Raw genomic sequence first — 20,643 nt, 5'->3', positions numbered from 1 at the left:
GGATGTAAAGAAGAGGGCATATAAGTCTCTGGTAAGACCCCAACTACAGTATGGTTCCAGTGTATGGGACCCTCACCAGGATTACCTGATTCAAGAACTGGAAAAAATCCAAAGAAAAGCAGCTCGATTTGTTCTGGGTGATTTCCGACAAAAGAGTAACGTTACCAAAATATTGCAAAGTTTGGGCTGGGAAGAATTGGGAGAAAGAAGAAGAGCTGCTCGACTAAGTGGTATGTTCCGAGCTGTCAGCGGAGAGATGGCGTGGAATGACATTAGTAGACGAATAAGTTTGAGTGGCGTTTATAAAAGTAGGAAAGATCACAATATGAAGATAAAGTTGGAATTCAAGAGGACAAACTGGGCAAATATTCATTTATAGGAAGGGGAGTTAGGGATTGGAATAACTTACCAAGGGAGTTGTTCAATAAATTTCCAATTTCTTTGAAATCATTTAGGAAAAGGCTAGGAAAACAATAGATAGTTAATCAGCCACCTGGGCGACTGCCCTAAATGCAGATCAATATTGATTGATTGATGAACATTTTTTTACTTGCTTTACGTCGCACAGAAACAGATAGGTCTTATGGCGATGATGGGATAGGAAAAGCTTAGGAGTGGGAAGAAAGCGGTCGTGGCCTTAATTAAAGTACAGGCCCAACATTTTCCTGGTGTGAAAATGGGAAACCAAGGAAACCCATCTTCAGGGCTGCGGGCAGCGGGGCTCGAACCCACTATCTCCTGGGTGCAAGCTCACAGCTGCGCGCCCCCAACCACACGGCCAACTTTCCCGGTAATAATTGTATTGGCCACGGTTTTTACAACATAAAAAATGAGAAATGGCACGTGCATACTTATAATCTGAGAAAATACACCCTATCATATGAATTGTTAGATATTTTCCTCAGTACATAGTTGAGTTTCTGGAGATTTATTTTCTAGACAGACAAGAAGTTATTATGGACTTGGAGTTCTTTGTTTAAAATGCACTATCTTAATCAATTACACGACAAGATTGTTAATTTACTGAGGATTAATCCACATAATTATAGCGACAAGGTTTGTGTCAACTGCTACTCGACCTAAGCTGCTGATACATTCTACAGAAACTTTCGTTACTGCGTGTACCTTAAAACTCATGTTGACACTGAGTTCGAATGGAAATCGAAATGAAAACAGACTTTAAAATATTTTATATAAATCTTCACATCTTCTCTTTCAGTTTACGGGTGGGAAATGTTTAAATCTATTTCTACAGGGCTAGTAACTCTGTTTGCTTTCACTTCCGATACCATCTTTATAAAAACGCAGAGACACTCAACGAGCACAGAAACGCACTTTTATGTTCCTATATATACGAAAAGAGAGAAAAGTTTTTCTCAAAAACTTCAGGCTAGAAGCTACTCCATGCATTTAGCCCCTTGTGAAATGATTTCCACCTCTGGATTTGTGCACATTGCTCTTGTTTACCAAACCATTAACAGCTCAGAAACTAGAATCTGTTCAAAAGTGAAATAGATCTTTTATTGAAGAGGAAAAATGTTCTGAGTTCATAGCCTAACCCTTAGCCGATGGCATAGAAATTACAATAGTAATAACATGTAGAAATCTCGAACGGCCGAGTTGAACATTTGGAGGATGCACTAACAAGAATTAACCATGTGATAATTTCTGATGTAGGCTCAGTGAATTGCAGGGTGATATGCATCTACAAGTCCAGTTTCTAAATTTTTCGACTTTCTAACTTCCCATGTCCTTACAGGTGAGCCGAACACGTAGTACTGGTTTACTAAATAGGCAGAGTAGGCACCGGTACCAGCCCCATGCCTTTTAGGGGCCTCGCGACACGGAACAAGTTAACACTGACTTGATTTTAATAGAATATTACAATCAGTTTTCTTAAATTACTTCCGAAAGATAGAAGAATGAATCAACTCAAAGAAACGAGTAAGATTATATCACAGACTTATAGAGTAAATTCTGTATCAATGCTACTTGTTTACGCGCTTTGAGTCATGTAGCTATGACCTTGCATTCGGGAGATAACTGGTTCGAATACTCCTGTCTGCAGCCCTGAGATGTCTTTCCGTGGTTTCTTATTTTCACACCAGGCACATGCGGGACCTGTGTTATTATTACGGCCACAGTCACTTCCTTCCCAGCCCCATCATCGCCGTAAGATTTGTTTGAGTTGGTGCGATGTAAAACAAGTATAAAAAAGTACCGATGCTGTCTTTTTACTGACAATCCTTTTACGGACGAATCGCGATTCCACACCAGTGGAACCGTTAATCGCCACAACATGCACTGTGGATGGAAGTAAGCGGCCGTGGCCGTAAATTAGGTACCATCCCGGCATTTAGGCCTACCTGGAGGAGGTAGGAAACCACGGAAAACCACTTCTAGGATGGCTGAGGTGGGAATCGAACCCCCTCTACTCAGTTGATCTCCCGAGGCTAAGTGAACCCCATTCCAGTCTTCGTAATACCTTTCAAATTTCGTGGCACAACCGAGAATTGATCCCGGGCCTCCAGGACTTGCAGCTAAGCACACTAACCACTACACCACAGAGGCGGACTTGGTCGGTTTATTAAACTTCATATTTTTATTTTTTAAAGAGTATTTATAACTTACATTTATATTTTTACACTAGAAGATAGGAGCCTCCGTGGCTCAGGTGGCAGTTAGCCGGCCTCTCACTGCTGGGTTCCGTGGTTCAAATCCCGGTCGCTCCATGTGAGATTTGTTTCTGGACAAAGCGGAGGCGGGACAGGTTTTTCTCCGGGTACTCCGATTTTCGCTGTCATCTTTCATTCCAGCAGCACTCTCCAATATCATTTCATCTGTCATTCATTAATCATTGCCCCAGAGGAGTGCGACAGCCTTCGGCAGCCGGTACAATTCCTATCTTCGCCGCTAGATGGGCTTTCACTCATTCCAGTCGAATTACTGGAAACAGGCTGTGGATTATCATTTTCACACTAGGAGATAAAAATTACGCGAGGGCCCGAGATTTTGTTTGCATAGGATCTTCTACAGGGCATGGGGAGCGGCGAGTACGTCTATACCACCTCAATTCCCAATTGTATCCATGAGTCCGACTCGTTGGCTGAACGGTCAGCGTACTGGCCTTCGGTTCAGAGGGTCCTGGGTTCGATTCCCGGCCGGGTCGGGGATTTTAACCTTAATTGGTTAATGCCAATGGCACGGGGGCTGGGTGTATGTGTTGTCTTCATCATCATTTCATCCTCATCACGACTCGCAGGTCGCCTACGGGAGTCAGATAGAAAGACCTGCACCTGGCCAGCCGAACCCGTCCTGGGATATCCCGGCACTAAAAGCCATACGCCATTTCATGTATCCATGAGAAATCCTCAAATTATTCTTAAATAGAAAACTTACAAATCATATGTTTACTGGTTAATAAAGTATATTGGTGTAACTATTAGCCTCTTGAATTTAGGTTACTACAACATTGCTAGAACTAGAGCAGCGGACGGTCTATTGTTTGCCGAGTGGACGTTCAATATAACGAGATCGCGTGACATTCCAGCCTGGTTTCTAGAGTTAGAGGCTAATTTTGTCTGCGTCGGCCGTAGTCTTATTCCAATTATCGGGCCTTGATTATGTTGGTATAGCCATGTAATTACTTCCTTTTAAGGAGTAAATTGCTGTGAGTGATTATGCAGCATACTTAAATCTGGAATTACTTTTATTTTCATGTATTAAATTGGATTGCTCAGAAAGTCTAAAAGCGACCGGCAGGTTTTCCACGGACGGGTAAAGAGAGATTGAAGCTTGTAGTAATAAATCTCGGAGAATGGTACGCACAAAAGGCCCTAGAGGGCACTTCGGCACTACTGACATCGGAGACGTCACGAGCATTCACGAAGCAACAGTCGGCATGCAGCGGAGTTCAGTGAGTAGAGTTGAGCATCAGTGAGGTAAAATCTACCGTTTATCCAACGACAACCTGAATATTCTTGGACTAAAATGTACACAGAATATGAGGAATGGCTTTCTTCCAAAACGCAGCAATGGATGAGCTATGTTCGACGTAGCATCTTTGATACAAAATTCTCTCAATAACAATAAACTTGCATCAGGTCTTTTCATTGACATAACGTCCGACTCGTTGGCTGAACGGTCAGCGTACTGGCCTTCGGTTCAGAGGGTCCCGGGTTCGATTCCCGGCCGGGTCGGGGATTTTAACCTTAATTGGTTAATTCCATTGGCACGGGGGCTGGGTGTATGAGTTGTCTTCATCATCATTTCATCCTCATCACGACGCGCAGGTCGCCTACGGGAGTCAAATAGAAAGACCTGCACCTGGCGAGCCGAACCCGTTCTGGGATATCCCGGCACTAAAAGCCATACGACATTTCATTTCATTGACATAACGAAAGCGTTTGATAAGTTAATCATCCGCTCTTGCAAAATAAGTTAACAGCTGCAGGAATATGAAGAACGACACATCGGTGGTTCCAAAGTTACTTAGTAGCTTAGAAGCATTTATTTCTCACTAATTCACTAGCATCTGCTTACATGAATGTAATTTAAAATAAATTATCTTGAAATACTGAAGAAAAGGAACTTAAAGTTCATTTACAAAGACAACTTTTTGGAACGCTCCACTGAGATATACCAAGACGCAAACATCTTACCTGTCAGAATGCATAAGATGTACTATGAAGCCCTGCTCATGTACAAACTTATAAATAGTATAATCTCCTTAAGTAAAGAAATTAAGTAGAAGAAAGACATTCATAACTATCATACTACGTCAGTAGATCAAAAGGGGCTGCCTTGTCGAGGAGGAAAAGGCGTGCTCGGTTCGCCTGGAAGGACGTGGGTTCGAATCCCCGTCAGGAAGTCGTAAAATTTAAGAAATAAGATTTCCACTTTCGGAGGTGCATATGGCCCTGAGGTTCACTTAGCCTACACCAAAAATGAGTACCAGGTTAATTCCTGGGGGCAAAGGCGGCCGGGCGTAGAGCCAACCACTCTACACCATCAAGTGCCGAGGTTACGGATAGTGGAAGCCTTTACCTCCCACCACTCCAAGGGCCTTCATGGCCTGTACGGAGATGACTTTACTTGCTTGCTTTTGCAGTAGATCAGATATACACTGGTCATGTGTCTTTTTCAAGAACATGGAATAAAAATACAGCATATTCTGCCTCAGCATCATACAACAAATTGCCGACTGCGTTAAAGAATAGTCTATTTTGAAAATCAGTACTTCAGAAGTGTGTTTTTCGATATTTATTACAAAAATATATAGAAAGGTATTATTATTATTATTATTATTATTATTATTATTATTATTATTATTATTATTATTATTATTATTATTATTATTATTATTATTATTATTATTATTATTGTACCGGGCGGTACACCTCGACGCCGCGAATTCAAATATTGCGCCAGTTGAAACCTCTCTACAGGAGAAACTCTGAACTTTATAATCTGTATTAAATCAAAGGTTTCTTGGAAGATGTCACTACTGTAAATTTTGAAGTGTTCTGAACCATGTCTATTTCGATTTGTATTTGTTTGCTCTGTAGCAAGAAGTGTGGACATTGTCTTCTAGATGTTACTACTTAAAAACTATAACTGTGCACCCTGGTGCGAAGTGAACTAACTGTTTTTGAAGAAATTTTGTATCTGTAAGTTTGTTCTTTGTTAAATTTCTTTCTTTCATTCTTTGGGTTGGCAATATTGATCTCTGTTTCCGCCAGTTTTAAATTCAGCCAATCCTCAATTTTCTAAATTAATTTTCCACCAATCCTAGATTTCTTCTTCAGTTTTTACTTGTAATCTTTAGCCGACCAATAAAAGTTTGTGGGCGGGTTGTTATCATTCATGAAAGGTCTCGAATGTTCCACGAGGGTATATAAACTGCTGATTTTCTTGTCTCGGGGCCACTTCTGTAACATCTGTATGGATATGTAGCAGGGGGCGGGAAGCGCCTCTTTCTCCAAGCAGCAGTTCATCTACAAGATAATGGCCTGTTAACATCTTCATTTCTTGCTAGCTCAGCAGTTTAACTCTCGGGGAGGGTTCGAAACCTTTAGTATGTAACCTACCCTTTTAAAATGTAAATTCTTTTCTGTCTATCTACAAATTACAAATCTGTAAAGCGGGGATAGAGTGTGCTTCACCCTCTCGAACTCCCCTTCATTTTGAATTTGAAGTGTCTATGTTTTCGTAACCGTTTTTCTTTTCCTTCTTAAAGTCTTAAAGTTAATTGCCGACTAGTCACCTCCATAGATTGGGATTAGCCCTGTATCATCGGCCTAGCGCCACATAGGTTTCTTTTGACAAAAACTTTGTGTAGGAGTGCAAGTTATCGCCTCCATTCAATCTTGTATTATGGGCCAGTAATTTAATCTGTTGTTTTGTTTTTCCTCATGTAAAGGCCCTGTAGGTTGGGTATCAAATACCCCTGTTTCTTAGTATGCCTTGAGGGCAGTCTGAAGGGAAGGTTGTAGCCTTTGATAGGCTTGTAATCTCGAGAGCGGTTCTGCTCTTTTCTTTAACATTGTAATTAGGAGCAAGTGCTCCTAGTACTTAGGGGTTTTCTGCCCTGTAGCTTTTGTGATTGTGAGCTGAGAGCTCAAGAGTTAATGAATTCGGGCGGTAGCCCAATATATAAAACAATCACTTAACTGGTTTTCGGTACAGCGGCTGTATACCTGATCGTCTTTGTTATTTCCCCTAGTGGGAACCGGTTAAATATTCTCTAAATTGTGTACCTGATTTAACTTGTTGTTATTTGTTGTATGCTCAAAATTCTATGCTACCATTGTTAAGTTTTGAAAATATAACCTTGTTAAAATTTTAATTCATCTTTCGTGCTTCTGTAGTTGAGACCTATTCCAGCCCGCACCTTCTTTCACCTCTGCAAAACCACAAAACTCCGTAACAATTATTATTATTATTACAACATCTAAATATACTTGTTAATTATCTTCAGTGTAATACCAACATTGTTGTGCCCATTATATTTCATTTTAACTATAACTAGCATGTGCCCGCGGCTTTTCCCGCGTTTAGTAATTCAACCGTTAGATGTTTCTAAACTCTTTATTTAAAAGCAAATTAAAGCATTATATTTATTTACTCATGTATGAGACCATGTTATACAACATAAAATATATTGTTTCCTTAGAACCTCGGAATAAAATATAATACTGTCCTTCCATTTGGAGGTGAGATGTATACTGTATTGTGTTTGCCTTTCGAATTCTTGAACAATCCACGTACAGTTGACAATGGCAAAAGCACCGTTTTCGAAGATGGAGTCCTACAACTTTAAGCGATTGTCCTATGTCAACATTTCAGATCTCAGTGTGCAGTAGATTGGACTGGGCTTCGCACACATACACACAAACACTTCCGAATATTACGGGCTGGTGGCTCCTCGTGTCGCGGGCCGAAAATGGCTTTCTACTCAATGGACTTACAGTCCGTGGAATACTACTTCGCCCGCGGCATGCTCAGTCATGATGGTGGCTTCAATAATATTCGTCATCAGTTTCAGAGCCGTGTTCATTGCAGAGGGAAGGATTCATATTTCTGAGAAGGATAATCGGTGCCACAATCGTCCACCCCAAGATGTTCGAGGGTACTCCAGGTGACTCCAAATTGTTCAAAATCTCTGTCGTGTAGTTGACAGCCTCATCTATATAACATGTCGTGTCGATAGACTTTTCAATTTATAGGAAACCGGATAATTCTTGAGCTTCATGTCTTGGAGCAAGAATTGCTTTCAGACACAGCCATGCGTCAGGTGAAAACCTGTGCTCACCTATGACAAACATTTTAGATGTTTGTTTGCCATGGATTTGGCTGGGCATCGCACACATGAACACAGACAGACAGACAGACAGACAGACAGACAGACAGACAGACAGACAGACAGACAGACAGACAGACAGACAGACAGACAGACAGACAGACAGACAGACAGACAGACAGACAGACAGACAGACAGACAGACAGACAGACAGACAGACAGACAGACAGACAGACAGACAGACAGACAGACAGACAGACAGACAGACAGACAGACAGACAGACAGACAGACAGACAGACAGACAGACATCATGGATTTAAGGAAAATGGCTTCCTATTCCACGGACTTACAATGGCATCCTGACAGATTTATGTATTATTCCTTGTTTATTATTATCGTCTATCTTGTGTCATATATGTTTCCTCTAAATATATAAGTGTCCAACCCTTGTCCCCTTTCTCTACGGGGTTTGGGTATGAAGTGAGATGAATCTTCGTAGCGAATTTTTACGACCGGATGACTTTCATGACGTCAACCTAATCAGATGAGTTAATGAGATGAAATGAATGACATTATATATGATAGTACTGTAAGAATGAAGAGGATGAAACCCGGCGCCGGCACATAGCCCACTCCTCTCGAATAGCTCAAGACTTTACGTCCCGATTCGACGGACGAATCACCATCAACAGTGTCATATGCCCTCATACCATATAAGACCAAAAACAGTTTCCTACGCCCTGGACTTAAAATGGCTCCTTGAATATTGTGTTATCTACCTATCTTATGTACGTTGCCTAGCGACAGCGACTCTATGCATTCAATCATGGTGACAGCACGTTGGATTGTCATATCCCAATGCACGTTTTCCGATGGTTTTTCGTTCATAACTCACCAACGAAAGCGAAAATGAAAATTCCGGCTTCGAGGTGCATTCGGACCCTTTTCCATCTACCTATGATCAAAACTTCAGATCTCTGCGTGCTGCAGATTTTGCTAGCCATCGCGCACAGACACACGGACACACAGCCAGACAAACACTTCCTTTTATAATTATAGATATGCATACTTACATTTTTATCATTAATTGGAAAAGCCGTCGCTGCAAAGTGCAGTTCCTCCCTCGAACTTATAGCTCATTGGGACAATGCTCAGACCGACCGACCGACCGACCAACCAACCAAAATAAAGCTCAGTGACTTCTCAGAAAAAACATGAAATACAATAGAATCTCGATTATTCGAGTTGCAATGGGCCAAGACTACCTCGGAAAAACAAAACTAGGATACGACGAATGGTTACGGAAAAACGGTGTTTTAATTAGAAATTAACCAGAATAGAATGAAGAAATTAGGTTAAAGTGGACTCTAAAGTGTTCAAAAATATAATACGTATACATTAAAAACACGCAGTACCGTACATTGAAAACTCATAATTTTGTAAAATAGTCTTTAACAGTCTTCAGTTCGATTAAGCTGTCTCGCTTTTTCGCTGCCATGTTGCACAGATGTCACGTCGCAACATTATATGTCGTCTTGCCGTTCTGCGTACAATAGTATCTTTTCGGTCGCATTCAAACCATCAATACGATGGATTTTGATTTCTTGAACTCACTTGTTGTTTGTCATGTCTTGGTGGGCGCAACAACTCCAACATTTGTCCTTTGGCATAGGTCAGAGAAAATCGTAATTTTTGAACTCAAGGAAGCTTGGAGTTTTTACCCGAATGTTGATATCGTAATACTAGCCACGAGACCTGTAGTTATACGGTACTTGAACTTCGAGCCCGAATGATATGATTAATTTTAGACAATTCCACACTTATTGGTGAAATTGTTATTTTGCTTTACGTTATGTAAATAATTTTGTGATTTTCGGAGACGCCGAAGTGTCGGAATTTAGTCCCACAGGAGTTCTTTTACGTGACAGTAAATCTGCCGAAACGAGGCTGACGTATTTGAACACCTTCAAATACCACGGGGATGAGCCAGAATCGAACCTGCCAAGTTGGGTTCCGAAAGCCTCAACCGCCTGAGTAACACAGCCCGGCATTGGTTAAATTGTAGCTAAAATTGGTGTAGCTAATAATGAAGCTAATTAAGCAGAGACGGTCTTAAATAATGGCATTCCTGACATTGATCAGTGATAATGTTAGGACAAACAACCTCACCGCTTTCTCAGGTATCTTGTAATTTCTTTTTAGCAATTTGTTTTTTGTCGCACCGATACAGATAGTTCTTATGGCGACGATGGGATAGGAAAGGACTAGGAGTGTGAAATAAGCGGCCATGGCCTTAATTAAGGTACAGCCTCATCATTAGCCTGGTGTGAAAATGGGAAACCCCGGAAAACCATATTCAGACCTGCCGACTGTGGGGTTCGAACCCACTATCTCCCGAATGCAAACTCACAGCTGCGCGACCCTGACCGCACGGCCACCTCCTTCGGTACACCGCATTTTAACACTAGCTTGAGTTTTCTCTATAACCGGCTAACACATGGTAGTGCCGGTTGATCCAACCACCTTCACGGTATGCGATTTAAAAATAAATAAATAAATAAATAAATAAATAAATAAATAAATAAATAAATAAATAAATAAATAAATAAATAAATAAATAAATAAATAAATAAATAAATAAATAAATAAATAAATAAAATAAATTCTTCCTCCTTCTTCCTCTTCTTCCTCCTCCAGGTCCTGGATATGTCCTAGTTTTACGGCTGGATAACCTTCCCGACGCCAACCCTGTGCCGAGGGGAATTTTTATTTTATATTAAATATTTGGCTTTCGATTTCATCGCCCATGCAGCCAGCTACGATTTTGAATGTTTCTTATTCTTAATAATGAATTGACTTGATGAATTGACCTTACACATTTAAGACGAACACAAACTCCCAGCCCCGAAAGATTAACCAGACGAATTTAAAATACCCAACCCGGCCGGAATTCGGACCCGAGCCTTCCCAAGGCGAAGGATACTACGCTTCCCATTCAGCCAAGGAACCGGACATTGTTGAGGGGATCTTTTCAATATTGCGTGTTTGCACGGTGGTGTGTTCTACGTAGACGAACAGAAATGTATTAAGATGAACTTCTTCTTCTTAATCTGTCTACCCTCCAGGGTTGATTTTTCCTTCAGACTCAGCGACGACCAGTACCTCGCCCAGGCGGCCTCACCTGCTATTCTGAACAGGGGCCTTGCGGGAGATGGGAGATTGGAAGGGATAGACAAAGAAGAGGGAAGGAAGCGGTCGTGACTTTAAGTTAGGTACCATCCCGGCATTTGCCCGGAGGAGAAGTAGGAAACCACGGAAAACCACTTCCAGGATGGCTGAGGTGGGAATTGAACACCCCCTCTACTCATTTGACCTCCCGAGGCTGAGTGCACTCCGTTTCAGCACTCGTACCACCGTTCAAATTTCGTAGTAGAGCCGGGAATCGAACTAGGGCCTCCGGGGGTGGCAGCTAATCACACTAACCACTACACCATAGAGGCGGACATTAATTTTAATACGATTACAAATTCCCCGGGCCTGAGGACGTAACCATAAGCAGTTAAAATCCTTAGGCCAGCTGGTAATCGAGTACGGGGCTCTATGAACCGAAGGGCCAGTACGCTGACGATTCCCCTAAGCAGGCGGACAAAGAAAGAAAGAAAGAAAGAAAGAAAGAAAGAAAGAAAGAAAGAAAGAAAGAAAGAAAGAAAGAAAGAAAGAATCAGTCAAAAAGTAAACCAATAAAACCAAATAAACAAGATTGGCGTCCAGACTTCGCAGAAAAAATTAAATTTGCTAACTAGAAACTTTAAAAAGTCTGCTATACTGTGCAGTGCTCATCTCCCTGAGGATAGCAGGGCTCTTTGATATTAATGAGTTCTGCGATACCAGCTCAATTTATCGACGCTGAAACTCGATATGCGGACAGAGTTGTCGATTAGGAATGGAAATGAGCCATACACAAACATTTCCATAAGGGTATTGGGAAAATCTGCAAGCTCTTAGCTTAAAAGCTTCGCTTACGGCTTTTTGGTTTATCGTTAAGTGAACACCAGTAGTGCATTTCGCCGAGTTCCAAACGGTTTCAGTTTTAATGGTATCATCTAACATTGTGAGAGACGATAAAATAAGTGACCTAAATATACGTCTACCGCTTAGTCTCGTTTCCAGATACGAGATCGGGGATGATGTGAGATGAAATTACATGGCATGCTTTACGACCGGATGCCCTTCCTGACGCCAAGCTCAGTTGAGGAGCCAATGAAAAGAATGTTGGATTAAACTGGATAAGGAGGTGGAAGGAATCAGCTGTGGCCTATGAATTGAAACTGTCCCAGCATTTGTCTGGAAGTGCAAATGAGAAACCAGAGAAAATCATTCTCAGAAGAGGTGACGGTGGGATTCGAACCCACTCGTCTCCCGAATGCAGAGCTTGGCTCCATGGCCATAGCGCGGCCAATTCGCTAAAAATAAGTGGCCTGAATAAACAGCTTTCAGTCTTCTTCTTCTTCTTCTTCTTCTTCTTCTTCCACTTTCCCTCACCTGGGGGGTCGCGAACTGTGTCACGCATGGATGTGGATTTGGCCCTGTTTTACGGCCGAAGGCCCTTCCTGACGCCAACTTTTTGTGGAGAGATGTAATCACTGTTGCGTGTTTCTGTGGTGATTGGTGGTGTGGTGTGGGACAAAGACTCAGTCTCCGAGCCAGAATAATTAATCAGATGCAAATAAATTCCCGAACCCGCCTGGGAATCCAACCCGAGACCCTCTGAACCGAAGATCTCAATGCTTACCATTCAGTTAAGGAATGGGACTAAATAAATCGCTTTCTTTGGTATTTATAATACTACCATGTATCCGCGGCTTCGCCCGCGTGTATTAATTTAACTTTTAAACCAGTTATTTAATAGCAAAATAAAACAGAAACATATTTATTAACCTACATAGTCTTTTACGTAAATTGCATGAATTACATTTCTTTTAAATTATATTCTTACTTTCAATGCTTCATATATCGAGTTGGTGGATGGTAAAAGTGCCGGCTCCGCGGTGTAGGGGTAGCGTGCCTGTCTCTTACCCGGAGGCACCGGGTTCGATTCCCGGCCAGGTCAGGGATTTTTGCCTGGAACTGAGGGCTGGTTCGAGGTCCACTCAGCCTACGTGATTAGAATTGAGGAGCTATCTGACGGTGAGATGGCGGCCCCGGTCTAGAAAGCCAAGAATAACGGCCGAGAGGATTCGTCGTGCTGACCACATGACACCTCGTAATCTGCAGGCCTTCGGGCTAAGCAGCGGTCGCTTGGTAGGCCAAGGCCCTTCAAGGGCTGTAGTGCCATGGGGTTTGGTTTGGTTTGGATGGTAAAAGTAATATTAAATGGTCAGCATGAATAAAAGTTTTATCATGATGCTCTAGATATCGGAGTAGTGATGCCTTGTGGCTTACGAGACAAGACATCCTAATAAAACTTTATGTAATGCAGTACAATGACGCACTTTGGATATCTGCCTTTTTTTGTTGTTTTTCTTTGCATAACGTACTTGCTTCGCTGTGAGAAGAATTTTTCTCCCCGACACAAATCTGTGTAATTCCTTAATATAAAGAAACTGACATTATCCCTTTTGACTCTTTGACATATTTCATGATCTTTTTCTTCCGTAAAGTCAAAATAAGTCCACCTCTGTGGTGTAGTGGTTAGTGTGATTACCTGCCACCCCCGAAGGCTCGGGTTCGATTCCCAGCTCTGCCACGAAATTTGAAAAGTGCTACGAGGGCTGGAACGGGGTTCACTCAGCCTCGGGAGGTCAACTGAGTGGAGGTGGGTTCGATTTCCACTTCAGCCATCCTGGAAGTGGTTTTCCGTGGTTTCTCACTTCTTCTCCAGGCAAATACCGGGATGATACCTAACTTAAGGCCAGGGCCGCTTCCTTCTCTCCTCCTTGTCTATCCCTTCCAATCTTCCTATCTCCCGCAAGGCCCCTGTTTAGAATAGCAGATGAGGCCGCCTGCGCGAGGTACTGGTCGTCCTCTCCAGTTGTATCCCCCGACCCGATGTCTGAAGCTCCAGGACATTGCCCTTGAGGGGGTAGAGGTGGGATCCCTCGCTGAGTCCGAGGGATAAACCGATCCTGGAGGATAAATAGAGAGAGAGAGAGAGAGAGAGAGAGAATTTGAATTGAATTGAATTTATTGATAATGATGATATACATGCCACTGAGGCTGAAAAGCCCCTTTATGTAGCGTCTACTTATAACACAATACAAGTTTATGAATATACTAACTACATTTTATAATATTAAAATATCAAATTAAACATTAAACTTAAAATTAAAATACAGATACCAATTCCAATAAAGTTAAAACATAAATCATATAAGAAGTAATAAAGCATATCATTCGATTTTTTTAATATTTTAGGCTACAAGAATCTCAGGAATATAGAAAACAGAAACAATTTTCTTAGAGAGAGTCTAAATAAATAAATAAATTAAATAAATAAATATATAAATAAATTAAATGATAATAATATATTGTATTTAATAATATATAATAGGCCCTACTGTATATAATAATGTATAATATATTATAATTATATTGACAGTAAAAATAAATAAAATGAAGTCCAGAGGTAAAGCTTTGAAGTAATAGACATTCCAATGTCTTGTTTTATACACAGGTTTAGAGTGGTTAAGTTACACTGTTCAGTATTCTTTGTCTCTGAAAACAAACTACACTGCCGAAAAAAAACATACATCACCCTCAAGGACTGTGTTCAGTGGCACCAGAGTATAATATGTGCTAACTGAGTGGTTGTTGTGGTAGTGATTCACTTGTCACGAACATCGGCGATAAGATGGCGCTCAGGAGGCCTGTCCATGCGCACTGTGCTGAGGTTAGATGTGAACAGTGTTTGCAACATTCATTCTACGGTACGAGTACGTGCTCCTGTTGAACAACTGCAACCATTTGAACGGGGTCGCATTGCGGGCCTGCGGGAAGCTGGATGGATGTATCGACGAACGGCTGCACATGTTGGGCACAATGTATCAGTGGTGTGTCGCTGCTTTCAGCAGTGGTCTGTGGAACGTTCCCACACCCGTAGATCAGGCCTCAGACGTCCACGTAGTACAGACGCACGTCAGGATCGACGCATTGTGCGAGCAGCTGTGGCCGAGCGATTATCAGCATCATCATCATCCAGGATAGGAATCCGGTCACATGTTGCACCTGCTGTGTCACCAAGGACCATTGGGAACCGTCTGTTTGCACCAGGATTAGGATCACGTGTGCCTCTGGTCAGGCTGCCACTGACACCTCAATACTGCCAAGTATGGCTACTCTGTTGTCTTCAGTGACGAGAGTAGTTTCTGTCCGTATGCAAGCGATGGACGTACACGCGTACGGCGTAGACCCTGGGAGCGGCCTATTCCAGAGTGCATTAACCCATGACACCCAGATCTCACCCCAGGCTTCAAGGTGTGGGGCCATCGGTTACAATTCGCAGTCACGTCTGGTGTTTCTGAAGGGTAACGTAACGAATGCCCAGTTTTTTGTCCCAGTGCTAATACCATTCCTTCGACAGGAAGGTGATGTGCTTTTCCAGCAGGACAGTATACGTCCGCATACAGCTGATGCAACGCAAGGTGCTCTAAGGGGTGTACAACAACTGCCCTGGCCAGCAAGATCACCGGATCTTTCGCCAACTGAACACGTATGGGACATGATGAAGCGGGAACGTACGCGTTCTCCGGAGCCTGCAAGAACCATTGCCGAACTGCATCAAAAGGTGCAAGGTACTTAGGACAATCTATCGCAGGATGCCATTCAGCACCTTTATGAGCGTTTGCATTCGCGAATACACACCTGCATTGCCGTCAGAGGTGTGTATTGATGCGACAGTTTGGGCACCGTTTAGTGTGACTGTGTTTTGGTCTGAATTTGTAATCATATACTCGTGGAATGATGGACTACCTGTCACATCGATTGTGAATAAAATGACCTTGTCCTTGAGGATGTTGCATATCGGTGGCACATGTACGGAACGACGATTGCCTCAACTGCTCAATGCGGTTCATACGTTTGCAAACTTATGGAATGAACGAGTTTTCAGTCTCAATTTAAGGATTCAGTGACAAATTCAAATGTGTATTTCACAGTTATAGGTCTAGTTTTGAAAATTATTTACTGCAACATGTAAATGGACGTGCCTTTCTAGAGCAAGTTGCTGCCCTCAAATAAAGATAGTCGGATTGTGTGATGATATTTAATGACTTGGGTACATTTCTTAATCGTAGATACGAATTACTATCATGAAAATACTCAAGTACTGTTTTCCCTTTGGCAATTTTATAAAATCACAAATAGTGCACCTCAAGTAGTTGGTAAAAAGTGTTTTTTTCAAATACGCTTCCAAATAGTAGCTAAAAAGAGACTTATAGGACGTTTTTATCTTCTTATTGGAAGAGGAAAACTTTTTAACAGTATTTCAATTAAGGACAAGTTATTAATCACTTTTTAAGCATTATTCGCCCCCCTACAACACCCCCACTTCACTACCACCGTCCTCCCTAATAGACAGAAATCTTACATATGTAGCTGATGATGACTGCGAAGCAGTCGAAACATGTACGTCTTATTCTTCTTCTACTGCAGTTTTTCCCACACCTGTGGGGTCACTGATGCAAACTGTGTCCCAACATGAAGATTTGCCCTGTTTTACGGCTGGTTGCTCTTCTTGACGTCAACCTTATATGGAACGATATAATCACTATTGCGTGTTTCTGTGGTCGTTGGTAGTGTAGTGTGTTGTCTGAATATGAAGATGAAAGTGTTGACACAAACACAAACACCCAGTCCCCGAGCCAGAAGAATTAATCAAACACGATTAAAATCCCCGACCCGGACGGGAATCGAACCCGGGATCCTCAGAACCGAAGGCCTCAACGCTGACCATTCAGCCAATGAGTGGGACAGTCGAAACATGCACTATTAATGATTTTATGTCCGACTCGTTGGCTGAATGGTCAGCGTACTGGCCTTCGGTTCAGAGGGTCCCGGGTTCGATTGCCAACCGGGTCGGGGATTTTAACCTTCATTGGTTAATTCCAATGGCCCGGGCGCTGGGTGTTTGTGCTGTTCCCAACATCCCTGCAACTCACACATAACACTATCCTCCACCACAATAACACGCAGTTACCTACACATGGCAGATGCCGCCCACCCTCATCGGAGGGTCTGCCTTACAAGGGCTGCACTCGGCTAGAAATAGCCACACGAAATTATTATAATGATTTTATAAAATTACCAAAGACAAATAAAGGTACCGTATCGATTAGGTGGCTAAATATTTCTTTTATTCTCAGCACTTAAGGGTTAAAGTATGTGGGATATGAGAATTGAAATCTGAGGTCTGAAAAATTCTGCCTCGAAATTCTAGAGGAGAAAGTTACATATTGGATCGGATTTCACCCTCGCCCCACTCGAATCCTCTCTGGGATTTAGAGCAAGCGCTTTTCTCTTTCTACCCACCTCCCTGTCTCCGTCTTACTTGAACCAGTGCAGTAAATACTCCCAGAGGATCTAACAAACCGGTCTATTGACAAGATGGAAGGAGTTTCAAATGAGCAATACTTTACTTCGCATATAGCTAAATTATTAAGGGAACTGTTTGGGGACCAGGCAGATCTCAATGAAACTTGAGAGAACGAATTTAATGGTAACCAGTGGACCCCTACTGCTCCGCAGCATGCACATATCTTATCTTGGTATGTCTGTCGTAGTCATATTTCTTTTGCCTGCCCTTTTCAATAGTTTTATGAACATTCAATTCCGGTACATAATAATGAATTCATTCGTAAGGTAGATTATTACTAGGGCCCAGATGTTTATGCAGTAATAGGATATAATGCAAACTTACTGAAGCGAGTAGTAAGTAGAGTCTACCCGCACGACGGTAATGCTATGAGGATTGCGTAAACATTAGGGGTTCGGCACATTAGAACCCTTAGAATTTATGTTACTCCCACTACATTACGTTAGAGCGGGCTAGTCGACATTTCCTACTAACAAAATTATTTAGTAACAAAATTACTTAGTAGGAAACGTCGACGAATTTGACGCTTTACAAACCTATTTTACTAACATGAACAGTACATGGGTATCTCGAAGTATTCGAGTTTATGTCTTTCTCTATAGTTCATTATGAAAGCTAAAATATAAAGTAATATGGAATCTAGGTCATCTTTATAAACAACCCCCCAAAAGTTTGCAATATCAAGGATGCAATGCAATAATAAAGTTATAGAATGTTGTTTACAGACACATTGTAACCGTCCAGGCTTCTCCAGCCCTACTAACATAATATAATATCATTTTACGCGATATCATTTGATATCATGTTTATCCACCATAGGCAATTATTTGTAATAACATTTTTATTCAACGTCAATCATTTGTAATCAAGGCTTTTTGGAATCATATTGTATATATGATAACATAGTTTTATTATTTAAATTATTATATTATGTAGGATAAGAATTCATTATGTTGTAAATACGGTCAATATGTTGAGACATAATTGTTTTCATTTCATCTCATGTTTGTGTATACGGAGGGTTATTCTTGAAGCTTGGGATTTTGCGTGAGTCATGGGTTTATTTTATGACCAAGGCTAGTAAACAGCGACCCGTGCGCGAGGCTTGCAAGCTGGTCAGCTATATCATCGCCACTCCTTCTGGACTTGTCGAGGAAGAAGAGAAAGGGAGTTGATGCTTCGATCTATCGAATCAGATACTTCGTTGTATATGAGTTTTGAGATTGAACTGTTACCAAGAGTGGGGGTGAGCCCGGATATATACTGATTCTCAACACGAGAACGGGACCTTACGACCTTACACCCTTACAACCTAACTACGTGAACTCCATCACTAGTACTTCTACTGTGAACATCTACTTTGTACGACGTGTTTTGATTTTTGAAACAGTGTGTGGTCGCTCTGCGACATAGTTATTTTTGTACAATGTGTTATCGTTTCGATACAGTACTTAGTTGCGGTAATGTTATCGGATCTGCGTGAGACGAAACAAGCTTACGGCTTGTGTTATATTCAGTAAATATTGTGGACGAAGAACTATGTTTGGTTCAAGTCCATGGAATTTTGGTACAAGTCTGTACCGTTTAAATAGTATAGCTCAGTTGGTTTGAGATTTCTACTAATATGGAAAAATTCATATCTCTGAATTTTCTCCTCAAACGATCAACGCTGATCAGTTTTCACAAGTATAGGGCCAATGTCTAATTTAAAGACTAGGCATGTAGGGAGTGCTAGTCCAGAGAGCCCGTACCATATCAGAGAAGGAAGGAAGGATGTCCATGGAGCAAAGTCTACATCGAGAAGAAGAGAACGAGTAACCACGGAAACCAGATGACTTCAACGGAAGCTGCAATTGGTGAGCTTCAATTAGATAAAGCAAGCAAATAGTAAATTCAGTAAATTATAAATTCCTCCACGCTTTAAGGAAACTTTTCCGATTCATCTCATTTTTTTTGTATAATAAATTCATTTGTATTTTATATTGCGTTAATTTTCTTTCTTAAGCGATACTTAATGGTTAATTATTTAAAATCCTACCCATGTGATTTAAGTATAAGTCTCTATGCTAGTAAATATAAATTTTGGTTTATGTAATCCTGGCGCCCAAACATTACATAGAGAAATGGGGAACCATGGAATGTTAATTGTTTCTATTTGCGTGGCAATTTGCGGGCAAGCCACAAATAGTTTATTTAATATTCATGTGTCCCAAGATTATAACTTTCGTCTCCCCAAGTGTTTTGACGAGAGGGAACAGTTACAACATTACATGTAAAACAGGGCCATTACAGACACACCCAAAAGGAAATGTAAATCTTTACAAACTCAAATGTTTTTCTTCCAATATCTAAAGCAAGTAAATAGTAATAATGAAAAGGTTACAATATGTGTTTTCTTGGTTAAGGTTGTCCTTTTTCACTCTGATTTAGTACTGTGTATGGCCTGCTCTGGCGTTGTTCAGGTCTCCGACACGCTGTGGCGTGCTTGAGATTAGTGCATTGACGTCTTGTGAAATAAGATTCCAGTCCATCAGGGCAACTCCAATGAGGTCTTTGAGTGCCTATGGAGATTGTGAACGATCGATCAAAATCAGCAGTTTTTAACCTGTCCCGTGCATACTCGATGCAGTTCATGTCCGGTGAATTAGCCGGCCAGGTCATATGGTTGACAACCACCTCTCTCATGAAGTTCCTCACTGATGCACCTCGATGAGGGCGAGCACTATCGTCAAAGAAAATGAATTCAGCACCATATTCATCCCTATAGGGTTGTACAAATGGTATCTCCTGAGTCATCCATTCATTCTTACTCGACATTGTCTCTCTTCATAACTTTTATTCAGCAGCTCTACTAATCTAATTCTTCAGGACGGTCAAATTTTCATCTGTTATGTTTCCTTCGGCCTGTTATTTAGTCCTTGTGCAACGTGTTCCTTGAAAAACTCCCTCATTCTCTTTTCCTTCAACTTATCTACACCCCATCTCCTTACATTTCTTCCATTCTTTCTGCAATTTATTCAACTTCAGATGGTAATACATGACCATCAAGTTACGGTCAGATTCTACATCTCCTCCTGGGAAGGTTTTGCAATCCAACACCTGTTTTAAAATTTCTGTCTAATCATAATGCAGTTTGTTTCATACCTTCCAGCGTGTCCAGGTCTTGTCCACTTATACATCCGTCGTTTGTGGAGTTCGAACCAAATATTTAGCAAGGACTAAACTACGATCGATGCAGAATTCTACCAGTCG

The 20,643-nt window shown here is 41.4% G+C and overlaps 1 protein-coding gene across 1 annotated transcript in view; it reads right to left on the bottom strand.

Annotated features, from left to right (window-relative positions):
• Dscam4 (Down syndrome cell adhesion molecule 4) overlaps positions 1-20,643 on the bottom strand; it is a 779,777-nt gene that overhangs the window by 303,170 nt on the left and 455,964 nt on the right. The window lies entirely within an intron of this gene.

Source organism: Anabrus simplex, chromosome 5 (genome assembly GCF_040414725.1).
Source record: "Anabrus simplex isolate iqAnaSimp1 chromosome 5, ASM4041472v1, whole genome shotgun sequence".
Taxonomy (NCBI): domain Eukaryota; kingdom Metazoa; phylum Arthropoda; class Insecta; order Orthoptera; family Tettigoniidae; genus Anabrus; species Anabrus simplex.
Note: the sequence above shows the minus strand (reverse complement) of the source record. Positions and strands in the feature narration are given on the sequence as shown.